The following is an 18,378-nucleotide window of genomic DNA, read 5'->3' on the forward strand; positions in this document are numbered from 1 at the left end:
AAGGACATTGCTGCTTTGGAAAGGGTGCAATGTAGGGCTACAAGAATGATTCCTGTGGCCTGTACTACGAAGCGGGGTTACTGGCTTATCGGGGTAACTTGTCAGATTTAAGGTACCACAGTTTAAATGGACTTCATATTCGCTCACTTACATTTTGCCCAGACTACCTTAAATCCAACAAGTTACCCCGATAAGCCAGTAACCCCGCTTTGTAGTACAGGCCACTGGTCTTAGAGGAATGTCTTATGAGGAGAGGTTAGCTGAGCTGAATCTGTGCAGCTTCGAGCAAAGGAGACTAAGGGGGGACATGATCCAGGTATACAAGATTCTAACAGGTCTGGATGCTGTTCAGCCAAATGGCTACTTCAATATTAGTTTAAATACTAGAATTCGTGGCCATAGGTGGAAATTAGCAGTAGAACATTTAAACATGGATTTGAGAAAGCACTACTTTACACAGCTTGTAGATGGAGTATGGAATAATCTTCCTGTTAGTGTAGTGCAAGCTTAAACCCTTGGTTCCTTTAAATAAGAGACAGATAAGATTTTAAGAACTCTGAGCTATTAGTTAAGTTCTCCCCAAATGAGCTTTGGGGGCTAAATGGCCTCCTCTCATTTGTAATTTTCTTATGTTCCTTCTTTAAATCAGTAACCTCTAAAACATGGGCGTAATTTCCAGGGGGGTTAGGGGGGTCATGACCCCCCCAATAATCAGATCCAGCCAATATAACCCCCCAATAATCATGTTTCCCCTGTAATGGGTGGAGACCTCGACCCCCCCAATGTTCCAGCCAAAGTTACGCCCTTTATCTAAAAAGCAGTGATAAACTGACTTTTCCAGGCCCTTGATACTCATACTTACCTTTTTTTTTTTTAGATCATTTACACTATCATGGATTTCACTTATTTTGGTTGTCAAAACCTGGATTATTTATAATTTATATAATTTTATAATTTATTATTATTTTGAACTTTGCTAAGTTCTAGATTTTTTTGCCTTTGTTCCACTTTTAGTCGGCATATTGGGGCCCGAGTCACATTCGCTGTCTTAGCTGGATTTGCGAAATGTATGAATGGATCATATTTATATTCATTTTGTCTCTTGTAGCTTCTACTTCCATTTCTGGCATTGTCAGCTCAGTTGAAGGTTCACACAAATGTTCAATTTTTACATTTACAAATGTTATCTTAAAGCAGTTATAAGATGTTTATTATAGGAGCTTCCAGACAACGTTGTACAAGTCAATATTACAGTTCACATATTGTAACAAATGAAATTTAGGATATACTTGCAGAGGAATATCCAACTGACATTGACACATATGAGGGCATTTAACATGCATCGGTAAGACGTACACCAGGAAGACGGCAGAGTGAGGAGGCAGACAGTTGCCACTTGGGAGGCTGTGTGTATAGTTTAGTTCATTTAGTACATTAACTTGCTTATTGGCAGTGAAAATCTTCCCTTCTGTTACTTATGAGAGTGTGCATGTAAGGCTGGACAATAATTCGATATCAATATATATCGCGATAGAATTTTTTTCGATAACGGTGATACGATTTTTAAACACATTTCCGATATTTCGATATACATTTGAATATTATATATATTCACCGGCTTTTAAAAATGTATCACAAGTGCTAAACAGCGCGTATTCAAATCGCATTCGCATGGTAATTTGCTGAACAACGCAGCTGTGAAACGTGATCCAGGTAAAACTTTTTTAGACAGCATAAATAATATTGAAGCATTTGTTTTCAAGCAGACTGTTAAAAGCAAAAGAAACAAAGCATTTTAGACTTTGTAAAGAAACCATAGTAACCACGTGTATGATACTTTTCAGAGCTGTGTCAGAGCGAAATGACTCCTGAATTTAATTTTGACACTGGTTAGCTTTTTGTAAAAACGAACTACAGTACACCCCGCAGGTTTTTTGTGATTTTGTGAGCGATCTTTGTGTTTTCAATGTTGGAGAATATAATTAAAGGTTTGTATCAAGAAACGACGGTGGTTTTTATTGTATACTGGTAAATCTCTGCTGTTAGTTGGTGGTATGCCTTTTGTTAGCCAACATGTATGTCGGGGCCGGCTCTACGCTGGGGCAACGCCCCCTTAAGCAAACGTCCTGCCCCCTTAAATCAAACTTTTAGAAGTTGAGGAAGAAAATAATAATTACCCACAAACTGAATATGGACAAGATTTACTACAGTAGCTGAAAAATCCACTGAAAAAGGCACAAACGAGATGATAAGTTTCACTTCTTTTTCGCTCTTTCCCTCCGCGTTCTGTTTGTGCGCGGGCTAACGCAGCACTCGGCAGATCCCCCACTCACCCTCCCCCCAGCTAAACATCCAATCACTGTTAGTATGCAAATGAGCCAGTTTCTCAGTAGGCAGGGCAAAGCGAAATGAGCTGCGTGATTGCGGAAGGTTTAGAGGAAACAGCAATCTCTCTCGTCAAAATCATAGTGACTAGTGAGATCATGGTTCGAATTATTTTTGTCTATTTGGGGGGGTCTTGATCGGGGGGTACTGTACCCCCCAGTACCCCCCGATCAAGACCCCCCCCCAAATAGACAAAAATAGCAGTTTGTGGGGGGGTATTAACATTTTTCTTGTTGTTTTTGTTTTTTTTTTTTTTTTAAAGAAAGATAACCTCACCTTGTAGGAAAATTTTATATAAAACGATTTTAGACACCCCTAGTGTGGATCGTACCATTTGAACCACCTTGGCGCTAGAAGCAGCTCGGTTACGTCATTCATTCTCATTGAGCGACTTGTTCGTTGTGATTTCAAGATTCTTTATTCGTCACATACATAGTTATAACAAGTACAACATGTAGTGAAATGAACCCTGACCGATCCTATTTTTCAGTTTTATATTTCAAGACTCGGTGAATTGATTTTTTCTTTTTCATAACTTAGCCTACCCTTTTTAGTTTTGGTAATATTGGCAATAGTGAAAAGTGTTTTGTTGGGTTCAAATATGTTTGATATAGGCCATCCAATTAAGGTAAATGTCTTGTTTTTAATCTGATGAGGAATATTTTATTTTATTTTTTGTTTTACTTTTCAGTTTTCCCCCTGAGGGATTGCCACCTTACTGTGGTCAGGGGCTTTGCGTGCCTCAGTGACCCTAAGAGCTACACCAGCAGAAGCTTAGCCTTCAGGTGGGACACCCAAGTTGGACAGGTCTTAGGGCAGAGGCCTGACAAAGTGCAATCCAATTACATGACAAAAACAGTTATCCAGAGCACCACCCCACCCCTTTCCCGCCTTTGTCGCCACCATGTGCCCCCTTCACATTTCTGTCTGCCCCCTCATATATGCATGTCTAGAACCGGCCCCGATGTATGTACATATTTATAGCATGCCGATCGCGTCAAACAAATCGCGGCAATGCCAAAAACTCGTGCATGTACATTCTCAGTTATTAACGCACATAAATACATTTCAAGCACATGCTAATATATTGCTGCCATATTGGTTTTCGGTTATCTCGATCATCGGTTATCTCAACGCTTTTTGGCAACCCCCTAGGCCGGCGACATAACCGGGTTCGACTGTATATGAATAATCAGCCTGTTCTAGTTTAAATGGAAATATATTATTGTTAATAAGCTGAGTCTGAGAGTTTTATTTATTTGATAGTTTATTTCACATTTCTTGTTTGTAAAGGCTAAATACAAATAAAAAGTGAACCTTTTTTTTTTGTACTGTTTTTATTTAAAAAAAAAATTATATAATTTTAATAGGAGGAGCCTGGAGGTATTATAGACTTTGCAAATTCAGTTTGCAGACAACCATTGTGCGTGTCCTCGGCAGTTTTTTCCTGAGGCTTTTTAATATTGTCCATATCGATATCGGAATTATATCGTATCGACCAAAATTAAGAAATATATCGTGATATAAATTTTTGCCATATCGTCCAGTCCTATGTGCATGGATATACAAGTAAGTGTTGCATTACTTATACCTCACATTAGTCACCTGCACACTTAAAAAACCACATTACTTCTCTGAGTTGTGATAGCGGGATCGGCAAACATGTGCCTGTTTCGGCAAACATGTAGCACTGATGTCTTTCTGCTGGCACTGACAAAATGGACATAAGCCATAAGTGGCTCAGATATTAATAAACCAACATGGTCCAAGTATCGCAGAACAGATCTGACCCATGTGTAAAATACAGATATACAGTATTCCAACAAATTACTACATCTAGGTCTAGGTTACATTTTCTCTTTCATCATCTGACCATATAACTTCGATGTGGCACTGCTTGGCAAAATGGACGGGCAATTCATTTCTGTTATTTCAAATACTAAATAATAATAATAATAACAACAACAGATGCATAATTCTCAAGATCCAGTCTTAGTCTCAAGACTGCTCGACCTGATCTCAGCCTCATCTCAGTCTTGAGCCCATTATGTATATGTCTTGCCTTTGTCTTGGCCAAAAGTCTCAAAATATTACAAAACATATCTGAATCGATATGTGTCAAGTTATTTAGAGTATTAACTTAACTTCTGCCCAAACTTGAAAAAGGCATTGGCTAACTTCAGGGTTACAAGGCTCAACTCAAACGGTTTTCCTTAACCCCTTAAATCTTTTATTTATATAGCTAGGAGATCACATTCATTCAATAGATGAGTTAATTAGTTATGTTGAAAACCTTCAAACATAACAGGAAAGAAAACACAAAATACAGTAATTGTTCTCTACGAGTTTTCTAAACATGAACCAATCTTCAACAACACAACACTGCAGGCGAAGCATTAAACATGAGCACACATCAAGACTAAACATTCATAGATATTGCATGATCTACAAACATACTGTCACACCCAGCTCCGTCCGATCCTAGTGTGTGCCACGCCCCCTCATTACCTCGTGTCAATCTCTGATTGTTCTCACCTGTCGCCTCTTCCGTTTGCCTAGTCTTGTGCATTTATTCTGTGTCTCCGTGAGTGTACGCCAGATTTGTTATTGACGTTCGTCTGTGTGCTTCCCCCGGTCCTGTTTCCCCGATTAAAACCCCATTATTTTTACTTCCTGATTCCTTTTCCCTGCTTCCCTGCTCGCCTTCGTACCGTGACGTGACACATACAAGCATACTGCATACCATGAAAAACTAACAAAAAATAAGCTACAACAGCTTAGCTAAACAATATTGTCATTTCTGCCAACAAACATACAATACAAACAGTGCCAACAAACATGGAAAAATCTAAACAGAAAACATTTGCCCACCAGTAGCTTTGCCGCAGGTGGTCAGTAAGTTAAGTTTGTCCCAGTCCCTGCTTTCAACAATTCCAGGAACCAAGGCCCTCTCACCCTTTGTCTCCCAGTGGCTTTTGGGAGAACTCTATCCATTTCCTCTTCAAAATAAACATCACTTTTCATTTCAAAACAAAAGTCCCTGCCCATCCCAGATCTGGCAGCACAATATGCAACAAGCACCTTAAAGTGGGCCCTTTAAAAATAATGTGAAATACGCCAGGAAGATCGCAATCATCTGTCTGTTTGTTTGTATGCCTCTCACACTCAACTGGATTACAACTCGATCACCTTGGGATACAGTTTCCATCTGGATGTATGTGCTGTCCTGTGCCTGCACGTCTGTGTGAGTTCATCTTGAGTGGATTCGTCTTCGTCTGGTCAGCACTTCCAATCAGGGCGTAGCCAGATATGAGGTCACCGAGGTCCAGACCTCGGTGATTTTTTTGAAGAGATAAAAATTAAATTTGAGGCTGCCTCTGAGCACCATTCATCCTCTGCAACTGATCCAGAATGCAGCTGCCCGATTCATTTTCAACCTTCGCAGGTTCTCCCACACCACTCCATTGTTACACTCCCTCCACTGGCTTCCTGTAGCTGCTCACATCAGATTCATAACACTGATGCTCGCCTACAAAGTCAAAAATAGAGCAGCACCCTCCTACCTAAAAGAACTTATCTGACCCCACACTGCACCACGCTCTCTCAAGGCACAAGGAAGACATGCACCTAGATTCTTCTCTGCTTTGGCACCTATGTAGTGGAATGAACTTCCCCTAGATGTCCGACCAGTTGAGTCACTGGGTGCCTTCAAACGATGACTAAAAACCTACATCTTTTGGAAGTATTTGGATAAGCACTTCCAGGATTATACTCATTATTATAATAAAAATATTATTAAAAAATGGTTATGTGCAAACAGAGTGATTTATTTATTTATTTATTTATTTTCCTTTTGTCCTGTCCAGCAGCTTTAGCAAGCCGAATCATGGTCTGAATGCACTGCTGTGCCAAACATGTTAGCTTTACCATGAGGGGCTCTATAAACTCTGTATGGGCCCCTCATGTTGATCGATTTCTTTTTATTTTATTTATTTATTTCATGTTTAGCACATGTAAAATATTGCAGTGGCTGAGCTGGACAAAGAGGAGGGACAGATTAGGAGGGGGAAGAAAAAGAAATAAAAGAAAAGAACAAAAAAAGAAGGAGTAAGTGAGAGAACGGTATGAGTAAAGTAGAATCACAAAACACAATCTCCAATTTCTGCATCTGTAAAGGAGAGGGAAGAAAAAAAGGCAAAAGATCACCAGCATCTGAAAGAAGTGCAGAAATGTAGAAATACATAAACACAAACAAAAATAAAGAATGAAGAAAGTAACACAGCTATACAAACATACAAAATTGTTGTGTGTGCTTGGAGGGGTGCGTGCAAGTGTATGTACATGTGTGCTCAATTGTGTAGGCGAGATGTGCAGGCTTGTGTGCGTGCGTTGTGTGCGTGTGTTGTGTGCGTGTGTTGTGTGCGTGCGTTTTCAACATGGAACGTACTAAATAGCGAGGGTGGGAGGCCACAACCACACCCCACAAGAGCCAGAGGTCAGCAGAGACAGGCCCAGGAGACCCATGACGTCCGCAGCCCCCGAAGAGCACGGAAAAGCCGGGGCCCCACAACTCAATGACAGCCACACCCCCACTCCACCTGGGGGAGGAGGGAGATCCCAGACACAGCCCCCGCAGCCAAAAGTGCATGAGCCCCAGAGAACCAGAGGCAACAAGCAGCCGACCCCAGGTGGCCGGGGGCCGACCAGCCCCCGGTAGAGAGCCCCGCCCACGCTGGAGAGGCCCGAGCCACCACCCCAAGGAAAGGGGCCAGCAACCATGCCCAGGAGGCCAACCGCGCCTAGGACGGAGCAGCAAGCCCCGGACCCAGGCCCCCACCAGCCACACAGACACCCCGCAGATACACCTCTCAGCCATGCACATAGACCATACACACATCCCCATAACATACATAGACACCCGCATACAGAGACAAAAAGACGTAAGCCCATCCACTCTGGACTGCCCTCCGACATGCGGGAGAATGGACGCGACTCCCAGCGCCAGCAGTGACCCCAGGGCAGCGCCAGCCGAGTGACCACCCAAGCGCCCCCCCCCCCCGCCCCACAACTCTGCCAGGGAGCAGGGGTGTAGGAAGACCCATCCACTCTCCTCCCCCTGCACCTCTGTGTGAGGTAGAGTGTTGGATGCGTGTGATGATGAATGTGACTGTATGTGGTGTAGGGGGTGAGTATGACTGTTGAGAAACTAAAATGAATTTAAAATTGAAGGGGAAGCGTGGAGGAGCGCTGCTTGTGAACAGCTCTCCTCCATATCACCCCCCCCCCCCATCAAGACCCTCAATGTATATGGTGTGAGTAAAATTGAGGGGTGGCAGCAGCGCAAGACGAGTGAGACCACCAGTTATAACGCTTAATGTTAGGACTTATAAAGGGTAGATCAGAAATTTTTACTTCTCCACAGATTGCTTGTTCTAAGTCCAGCCATGGACTGTCTACTGGGCTTCATTTAATCGATTTTGATACATACTGCAATCTGTTGGCTAAGAAGTAGTGATAGAAATTTGGTAGTTCTAGACCACCATTATCTTTAGCTTTTTGTAGGGTTTTTAAGCTTATTCACGATGGTTTGTTCTTCTATAAAAATGACGAGATGCTTGAATCTAGTGATTTAAACCAAGCAATAGAGGGTTTATTAGGGATCAGTGAGAACAAGTAATTGATTTTAGGCAGGACCATCATTTTAATGGTGGCAATTCTACCCATGAGTGATATATGTAGAGACTACCATCGCATGAGATCATCTTCTACCTTTTTTAATACTCGAATGTGAATCATCTGTACCAAGTCTGAGAGCCTGGTGGAAAAATTTATGCCTAAGTATCTAAGGTTACTTGACTGTAAAGGAGTAGCAGTTGTGTTTTGGAAATTACAATTCAAAGGCAAAACTGTTGATTTGCTCCAGTTGACGGAGTAGTCTGATATAGATGAAAACTTATCTATAAGTGATATTATCTTAAGAAGAGCGGTTGGTGAGTTCCAAAGAATAGTAATACGTCATCTGCATAAAGGCTTATCTTATGGTCTATTTTTTCTGTTTGAATTCCTTTAATATCTACATTCCATGTGCCAAATCTCAGTGTGGACATATTTATATTAACTGTTAAGATGTTTGATGTTTGCTAAAGGTGTGCATGTGTGTGTGAGTGTGTGTCTGCGTGCATGCAACATGTATGACCTGATCTGTCTTATTTGTATGTGTCTGAAATGGACATGTATATATCTGTGCTGTATGCTTGTGTTGGCGCTGAGTATGCTTTGTGTCATTATTTATACTGTGCATTGAACAAATGGCAACTTTGGAGAAAATAGAAAGGTAACAGAAATGTGATGCAGAGAAAAAGAAGTGAAAAAACGTGGAAGGAGACTTAAGTGAACTAAAACAGTGCAGGTCCCAAAGCAACATCCCAAAGTGACAACAGCAATCAACAGGGGAAAAACAAGGGACAAAAAAAAGATGAAAAAAAAATAAATAAATAATAATAATAATAATAATAATAATAATAAAAGAAGAGAGACAATGACAATACCTTAAGCTTATTAGACCGGTAAATTAAAACAGAGTGTTTTAGAGTGATAGTATTCTTAGCCAGGTTGTATTGAACCAGTATCAGAATGTATTCACTGATGCGACTTCTAAGCACGTATTACAAGTCGTGCCAAATGCAGTAAATGTAAATGTAAATATTAACCTGAATAAAAAAAATCAGCAGATGAAAATGTCTCCGGGCCAAGTACAACCTTAATAAAGTTCAAGATTCAAGAGATTTATTTGCGAATTGTACATGCAGAGACAGTATGGGTACATAGGAATTTTTGTGTAAAGCTCTTAAAGGTGGTTCACGAATTACACAAGACTGTTTTGCAACAAGCCCATACAAGTCACAGCGGAATTGTTCACATGAAAGAATTAGCAAGGAGCTACTTCTGGTGGCCAGGAGTAGATCGGGAGATTGAGAACGTGGCCAAGACCTGCCACGCATGCCAGAAGGTTTGGAACGCCCCACAGTTAGTTCCCCTGCATCCCTGGGAGTTTCCAGAAGATCATTGGCAGCAAGTTTACATAGATTTTGCGGGACCAGTAGAAGGGCGTATGCTACTAGCAGTGATAGATGCCCACAGTAAATTGACCGAAGTGGCAATCATGAAGTCCACCCCTAATGCCAAAACCATTTTAAAAAATAGGAAAAATGTTCAGCTGCTTTGGTTCGCCCCCACATTTGGTGTCTGACAATGGTCCCCAGCTAGTGTCCGCTTTTCTACAGCCACTAATGGGTTGGCTGAAAAGTTTGTTCAAACCCTAAAACATGCGCTGAAGGCCTCTCGGGGTAATGGAACATTTCATCAGCGCTTGCACCAATTTTTGTTAACCTACCGTAATACTCCCCATGCCACCACAAGGGTCTCACCAGTTACCTGATGTTCAAAAAGGATCTGAGGACCAATTTCGACCTACTGAAACCAGCAGTGGTGAAGGACACTGTTCAACGTCAGCAGGAAAAGCAAATTCAGCAAAGGGGGCGACAAGACAAGGACAGAACCTTCTCTCCTGGCGACCACGTGTTGGCGAGGAATTATAGTACGGGACCACAATGGGTTCAGGGGACTGTTGTGGCACAGACAGGCCCTGTTTCATACTGTCCAGACTATTGAAGGCCGCATATGGCATGTTGACCAGCTTCTGCAGTCTGTGGTGGCAAGAAAACCTGCGTTGTTTCTGGGTGCGTGTGCTGGAGATTCAGCAGGAGATTGCACCACTGGCCTAAGCTCACCCCTGGAGGCTGCCTCTATTCCTGAGGTGCCTATTCCTGACTCTCCACCAGAAGTAGTAGGGCCTGCACCTCTGTCCCCAGCGGTTGTACTGTCACACCCTAGTGATGGTATGGCTGACCTCCCCAGTGGGCGCCGATACCCAGACAGGGAGTGTCAGCCTCCCAAACGCATGGACTTAACTTTATAGTAAACCGCACCCAAATTCTTGGGGCAGAATAATCTCCATGGGTGTCATTATGGGATATTCTACTACTAGTCTTAGGTTCATATTTGGTTTGTGTTTTGTATGTTGAAGTTAAAGGGGAAAAAAAAAAAAAGGTGGACGTGGGCATTGTTTATCTGAGTGTCCTTGTTGTGCAGTTATTTTATCTGCAGTAGTAATGTTTACTTAGTCACTTTACTTTGGCAATTGTGGCTGTATCTAATGTAGGATCACACATGCACATATGACAGAGCTTAAACTCCAGGTGGCCTGAGACAAGGTCTACCCTGGTACGATAGGTACTCGCTGGCCTAAGCACCAAAGGGGGGTTGGTGACCCCACACACTTAAACACACACACACAGATAACAAGGGAGGCCAGCATTTCAACTTTTATGGCCCAAAGATTTAGGGACCTACAGACAGCAGAGTGGACCTCAAGGACAGGGGTCCCTCGACTTGGCACGCAACCCCCTCTCCATACATCCTGCCTTACATACCACTCACCCAACAGTCCAACACCCTAAAGAAAGTTTCTTCTAAGTCGGCTTTTGTATACCCTGTATATTTCTTTGCTTATGATTGCTAGTCTCAATATACAGGTTATGTTTGTATGTGTCCTTAAACAATTTTAGTGTTTTGTGTGTCACCCTTATAACCATGTTCACGGAGTATCACCTATTTTACCCCTCACACTTAAATACTTTTATAAATTTGAATAAATAAATATGTGTAGCTACCACTACATATATGTTCTAATGGTTATACCAGAAGAAATTTGAAAATTAAATAGTGTAACCAGGTATCTCAGTCTGTCCTAACTTTCTGAGATTCTTCTTTCTTTGTTTAACAACTCCCCCCCCCCCTTTCATATTCCTCTCTGGCCTTCATCTGATCTTTGTGGTCCGTTAGCAAGCTCTTTGTTCCCAGATGTGCAATTTAAATTGGTATTACCACAAACTAACGGCCACGCCTATCTAAGGATAAGATGCGCTGTTTTTAATGTGAATATATGATGTAATGTCTGTACAAAGTGTAACATCTGTTGAGGTACAACCCAAAACACCTGTATCGTATACAGATGAGAGTCAGTAACATACATAATATAAGTAATTGTAATTGTCATTAATTGATACAGATGGTATGAGGTCTGAACCACTAGGCTGGTACAGTATGGCATGTTTGCTGTCAAACTGATGGAAAATCACTCCTGATTCCAAATCTGGTTAGTGGTTACCATGAAAATGTATGGATCAAAAGTTATACCAGCTTAATGAAAATCATCAGTAAAGGGGAATCAGTCTGGTCATAAATCCCAAAAGGACTGCCACAGACACCCCTCCGAAAGCCCGCCAAATGGATGGTCAGCCATTGGTTCAGGGGTCGAATTCCTGGTCATCCCTATTCATGAACTTTAGACCATAAAACCTGGCAGCTCAGAACAAAGCCTCGGGAGGAGCAGAAAGCACATCAGCTCGAAGAGAGAGGTGGAGAACATCAGCCCAGGAGAAGAGAAGTCCGCAAGAAGCCCTCCTGAAGCCTGCCGGTGAAGGCCTGCCACCCAACAGAGAACTGCAACCAAGACAAAGCTTCACAAGAAAAGGGAATCAAAAGGACTCCACTCCAACAACCACTCCAAACGCCGCGCCTTCCTGAGTGCCATCATCCCACCAGCTCATCAGACTCTGCAACCAAGTACTCCCCCCCCACACTGCAACCAAGTAAACCAATTTCCTTTCATTCTAACAACCTAAGCGGTTCTGTTAACCTGCTAAATGACTTTAGGGTCGTGTTTCCACAAACTGTGCTTGCTTTGCAGAACAGTATTTGCCTTTTAAGGTTACTCATTTAAATCCGGTCATTGCATTTCCATAATTACATTCTGTCCGCTCCTATTCCGTTATTTCGGTTTTGTTGTTTGTGTTAAGTGTAATGTCTGTCTTATGTTAGTAATGTGAGAATAAATGCAAGTCTTTTACACAACTTCAGCTTCCGTTCATTGAGTGCTCACAATAGTCCCTGCCTCTGCGTTCTGGCTACTATGCTCTGAAACCTCAAACTCACCTGAAATATCGCGAGACTCTCTCTCAACGGCCGTGAGGGGAGCTTCGCTACCGATCGTTTACATTACCCGGTGATGCAGCTTGCTGGACGAGACTTCTAAGCCAGGTTACTAAGCGATACTGGTAATTAGTGAATCCCACGTAAGTCTCACATTAACAGACTCACGGGGATACCGCAACTGAGTATGGAGGAACCAACCATTCAGCATAACAATTAGGCAATAATCGTCATTAAATACTAATTAATTAAACTTTAATAAATTTCAAAACATATTGGTGGAGATATAAAAATTTACCTGAGCTAATAATTCCTACATAATGTTGGCAATAGTAATTGTGGGGACATTTGTTTTAAGGCAGAGGAGATGTTTTGCCTTTTCTCATTACAGCTGCCAGACACCATCCACGGCCCCCACAGCGTAGTCCGAGGCGTCAGTGGTGAGCGCGACCGGAGCACCAGACAATGGGTGGGCCAGCATGGTCGCATTTGCCAGAGCAGACTTGGTAGCTACAAAAGCCTGGGTCTGCTCAGCAGTTCACTGAAGAACTTGCTTGGCGGTGAAAACGCTCACACAGCCCGTTGGCCTGCGGATGGTAGGCTGTGGTACGATGGAGGGAAACCCCCAAAACCTGGGCACTGCAGCCCAGAGCTCAGAGGTGAACTGGGCTCCACGGTCCGAAGACACATCAGATGGAACCCCTAAACGGGACACCCAACCACCGATGAAAGCCCTGGCCACGTCTGCCGTGGTAGTGAATGACAAAGGTATGGCCTCTGGCCTCCGAGTAGACCTGTCCACCACCGTTAGCAAGTGAGTAAAACCCAAGGAATGGGGAAGAGGCCCGACCAGGTCCACATGAACGTGGTCAAAACGGCGCTCAGGCACCACAAAAGGCGCCAGCGGTGCCTTAGTATGTTGGTGCACCTTAGCACGCTGACATGGAACACAGGAGGCAGCCCAACTATGGACATCCTTCCGCAGCCCATGTCAGACAAACTTGGCGGCCATCAGACACTGAGACGCTCGTCTGCCTGGGTGTGAAAGCCCGTGCACCACCTCGAAGATGTGACAATGCCAACCGGCCGGCACAATAGGCCTAGCCAGACTGTTTGAGATATCACACAGGAGGGTGGTGCCACAGTCAAGGAAGGGAACATCAGCCAGCTGCAGACTGGTCACTGCGGTCCTATAAGCCTGCACCTCCGGATCGACCCGCTGATCCGCTGCCAATAGAGCATAATCCACTCCCAAGTGCACAGCACCTGCCACTGAGCGGGAGAGACAGTCCACAACTTGGTTATGCTTCCCTGCCACATGCCGGATGTCAGTGGTGATCTCTATGAGGAACCAGAAGTGACGCACAGCCAAGTACAGGTCAAGAAGTTCATGGTCAAAGGTGCTGTACTTCCGCTCATGCGGCCTGTCGGCTGAAAAAGGCCAGCGGCTGCCAGGCACCATCCACGAACTGCTCATGCATGGCCCCCACAGCGTAGTCCGAGGCGTCAGTGGTGAGCGCGACCGGAGCACCAGACAATGGGTGGGCCAGCATGGTCACGTTTGCCAGAGCAGAATTGGTAGCTACAAAAGCCTGGGTCTGCTCAGCTGTCCACTCAAGAACCTGCTTGACCATCCTACCCCTGAGAGTCTCATACAGTGGCCACATCAGCTGGGCGGCCCATGGGATAAAGCGATGGTAGAAAGTAACCATGCACAGGAACTCCTGCAGGGCCCTGGCTGTAGCAGGCTGCGGAAACGCAGAGATGGCCTCCATTTTGGCAGGCAGAGGAACTGCCCCATCGCCCGTGATGCGGTGGCTGAGGAAATCAATGGAGGACAAACCAAACTGGCACTTTTGTGGGTTGATAATTAACCCATGACTGCTCAGATGCTCAAAAAGGGTCCAAAGGTGAGCTATGTGGTCAGCCCTGGAGTTACTGGCTACCAAAATGTCATCCAGATACACAAACAGGAACGGAAGGTCCTTCAGGACACTGACCATGAGCCGCTGGAAAGACTGGGCAGCGTTTTTAAGCCCAAAGGCATCCAAAGAAACTCGAAAAGCCCAAACGGGGTGATGACCACAGTCTTTGCAATGTCCCCTGGATGTACTGGGACCATGCACCAGTCAACCTTTGAAAAAATGGATGCCCCCACCAACCAGGAAGAAAATTCCTGGATGTGTGGGATCAGGTAGCGATCCGGGGTTGTGGCGTCATTAAGCTGGCGGTAATCGCCACACGGGCACCAACCCCCACCTCGCTTGGGTACCATATGCAGAGGGGAGGCCCAGGCACTGCCGGAATGGCAAACAATACCGAGGCTCTCCAATGCAGCAAACTCTGCCCTAGTGATGGCCAATTTACCCGCATCGAGGCGTCGGGCTCAGGCATGGATGAGCACAGCACCGAATGGAAAGTCCTGGCATCAACCAGGCGCTGGTGTTTTATGTCCACCAGCAGGTTGTTAGCACATAAAAAAATCGACACCCAACAGGGGGGTGGACACCTTCGCCACCACAAAACGCCACCGGAATCGCTGGCCACCAAAACAGATGCCTCGACACGAGTGCCATAAGTCAGAATACTGCTGCCATTAGCGGCCTCCAACGTCTGGCCCTTTGTCCCGGAGCACGTATCCGCCACCGACACAGGCAAAACACTGACCTGCGCGCCCGTGTCACAGAGGAAACAGCGGCCAGACACCATCCGTGATGAAGAGCAGGCTGCCAAAACGGCCGACGCTCGCTGCCGCTAACAAGCCGCAGCCGATGCGTTTTCCGTCCCATTAAAACGGCAAGGGGGGGTGCACTTTTTTGCTTTGTCACCAAACCGTGCACGGTAGAAGCAGAGGCCTGGTATACCACTCTGCTGCGTGGCAGAAACAGTAGCATCGGCAAGCAGCGGGGAGCTATTCGAGCTCCGAACACACACGGCTGAGCAAGCTGCCAGCCAGGCGGTGTGCACTTTGTCAGCCTCCCTAGCAAGCTCCCTACAGTCTTTTTATTTTTTATTTTTTTTATTGCCCAGTCTTTAAGCGGGAGGTTAGCTAACACCCCCGCACTTCTGGCAGCTGTTGCAGGAAAAGCTCCCTAAAAATAAAGCAGGGCTGATGGTCACCTAGGAGAGCTAGCATGTGATCCATCAGCTCCGAGGGCCGTGAATCACCCAGCCCGGGCAGCACGAACAAGCGGCGCGCGCGCTCTGTCTCGGAAAGCTCGTAAGTGCCCAGCAACGGAGCAAGTGCCCAGTAAACGAAATTACAAAAATTAAAAAGAAACAGTAACTGAGTTACACAATTACGAAACGTAGCATAAAACGTGAAATAAACAATGGAGCAGCAATGAATAAGCACAGTTAACCTAATCTAAGTAGCAACAGCACACGTCATTAAAGTGAGCTGAAATCCGGGATTGAAAAGCAGGCTTTGGAATGAAAGTGTTCAGTTTTAGAGTTTTCTGCAGATCATTCCAGTCTCTAGCAGCAGCATTCCGAAAAGACGATAGACCGAAAGCAGTAGTAGCCTTAGGGACTGTCAACAAAATCAGATTAGCAGAACAAGTATTATACCCAGTAGAAGTAGGGTGTAACAATTCTTGTAAGTAAGGGGGGGACAAACTAAGGAGAGTTTTGTAAATGACCATAAGCCAGTGGATTTTACGATGGGTATACAATGATAACCAATTGAGAGAAGAATACAAAGTACAGTGATGAGTTTTGAAGGGAGCATTAGTTATGAACCGGATAGCAGAGTGGTAGAGAACATCAAGCTTTTGAAGCAGGCCTTTAGATGCTGATCTATAAATAACATCACCATAATCAAAAATGGGGAGATAGTCATTTGTACCAGTGTTTTTTTTGCAGATGACATAAACTTAGAGCGCATTCTATAAAGAAACCCAAGTTTTGATTTGATCTTAGACTTCAAGTCATCTATGTGTTTTGAAAAAGACAGAGTATTGTCTAGCCAAATTCCCAGGTATTCATATTCGGTAATCTGATCCAAAGGTGTCCCATTAAGGGAGCAAATGCTTGGAGAATTTGATGGAACATGACCTTTTTTTCCAAACCACATGACTTTAGTTTTGGAAGTATTTATTTGGAGATGCAAATTGGAAAGAGTCTGTTGCAATCTACTAAAACTAAATTGAAGTTGTTGGACGACTATAGCAGGGGAAGGACCTATAGAGTAAAGAATTGTATCGTCGGCATAAATAATGATAATTGCATATTTTGTAGGTGTTCATTTGCAAATCCCATAATACTCTGCATAGACTTGTAAACAGCTCCATGTGTTTAACAAGTAAGCTAAAATGTGTAACTGAAATGATTTGGATCAAATAAAATCATATACTGAGATTTTACGTGGCCTACCACTTCGTGGCTGAGTTGCTGTTGTTCCCAGTTGCAGCCACTTTGTTATAATAGCACTAACAATCGACTGTGGCATATTTAGTAGCGAGGAATTTTCACGAATGGACTTATTGCACATTTGGCATCCAATCACGGTACCATGCTTGAATTCACTGAGCTCCATAGAGCTACCCATTCTTTCTCAAATGTTTGTAGAAGCGGTCTGCATGCCTAGGTGCTTGATTTTATACACCTGTGGCTATGGAAGTGATTGGAACATTCAATGATTTGGAGGGGTGTCCCAATACTTTTGGCAATATAGTGTATGTGTCCTTGGTATTAAATTGTTTGTATTTGTACTGTAATATTATGCAATGAAGTTCTATTTAAAAAAAAAGCAAAAAAAAAACGTGCTCTTCTTATTATGATTGCACCAATTGCTATCAGTTGTTCTCATAAAAATGGCACTGGCTTTGTTTGGATGGGTTTCCTGAGAGGATCTGTGATCTAATCATGTTTGCTTCGAATAAACCCGCTCCAAGCATACTGAAAAAAAGGTTACTTAGATTTAATTAATTTTAGGCAAGTGGGTGCATGAAATTAATTTATCTAAAGAAAGATATAAATAGTTTGTTTAACTTAAAAATTTAGGTACTTCCAGCTCAGAAATTTTATGTCATATAAACTAATTTTACTAGAATGTTATTAATTTTAATTCAATAGCACCCATGTTCAATCTGCTTAATTGTAATACATATTTTTGGTTGCTATTAACCTATACCTTTCAATTGAATTCAACTTATAGGACTGAATTTGTTGATGTTATTTTGGTTACCGGTGGCCTGTACTACGAAGTGGGGTTACTGGCTTATCGGGGTAACTTGTCGGATTTAAGGTACCACGTTTAAATGGACTTCATATTCGTTCACTTACATTTTGCCCAGACTACCTTAAATCCGACAAGTTACCCCGATAAGCCAGTAACCCCGCTTCGTAGTACAGGCCACAGTTCTTTAGAAAGGAAAAACAGGACTGATTTCCTTCCCTCCCAGCTTGTTCCTACCTGCAAGAAAAATGTCTCAAAACCTGCTCATACTAGCCTATCCCAGTGAAAGCCATCCTACAAGATTCTTTTACAGTTATACACTAATAAGAATCACCATAGGACTAAAATGCAATTGCAAATGGACTTTGCTTTTTCATTTGAAATGTGGCAGTGTTCGTTCGCGAAAGCGAAAAAGCAAACGGTAATGCAAAATTTGCAATTGCATTTGAATTGTGTCACACTTTATGCGTCCACATATGGAAAAAGCAATTGCAAATGCAATTTGCAATTCCTTTTGAAAAATGTCCGGGATTTCCCTCCATACTATAAAGTCTGCAGTTCACATCATGAGAAATTCCTTTTTTACAATCTTGTTTGTGGCTCTATTGCCATTGAAATTGCGTTGCAAACGTAGGATGTGCACATTTATACAGACGTGGTCAATTTCCATTCAAAGAATAATGCATAAAAAATTAATTTACATCATATCAACAAAATTGATTTGAGTAACACTAACAAGTCTAATCATTTTTTTTAGTTTA

The sequence above is a fragment of the Paramormyrops kingsleyae genome, chromosome 23, assembly GCF_048594095.1.
Source record: "Paramormyrops kingsleyae isolate MSU_618 chromosome 23, PKINGS_0.4, whole genome shotgun sequence".
In the NCBI taxonomy this organism is placed as follows: domain Eukaryota; kingdom Metazoa; phylum Chordata; class Actinopteri; order Osteoglossiformes; family Mormyridae; genus Paramormyrops; species Paramormyrops kingsleyae.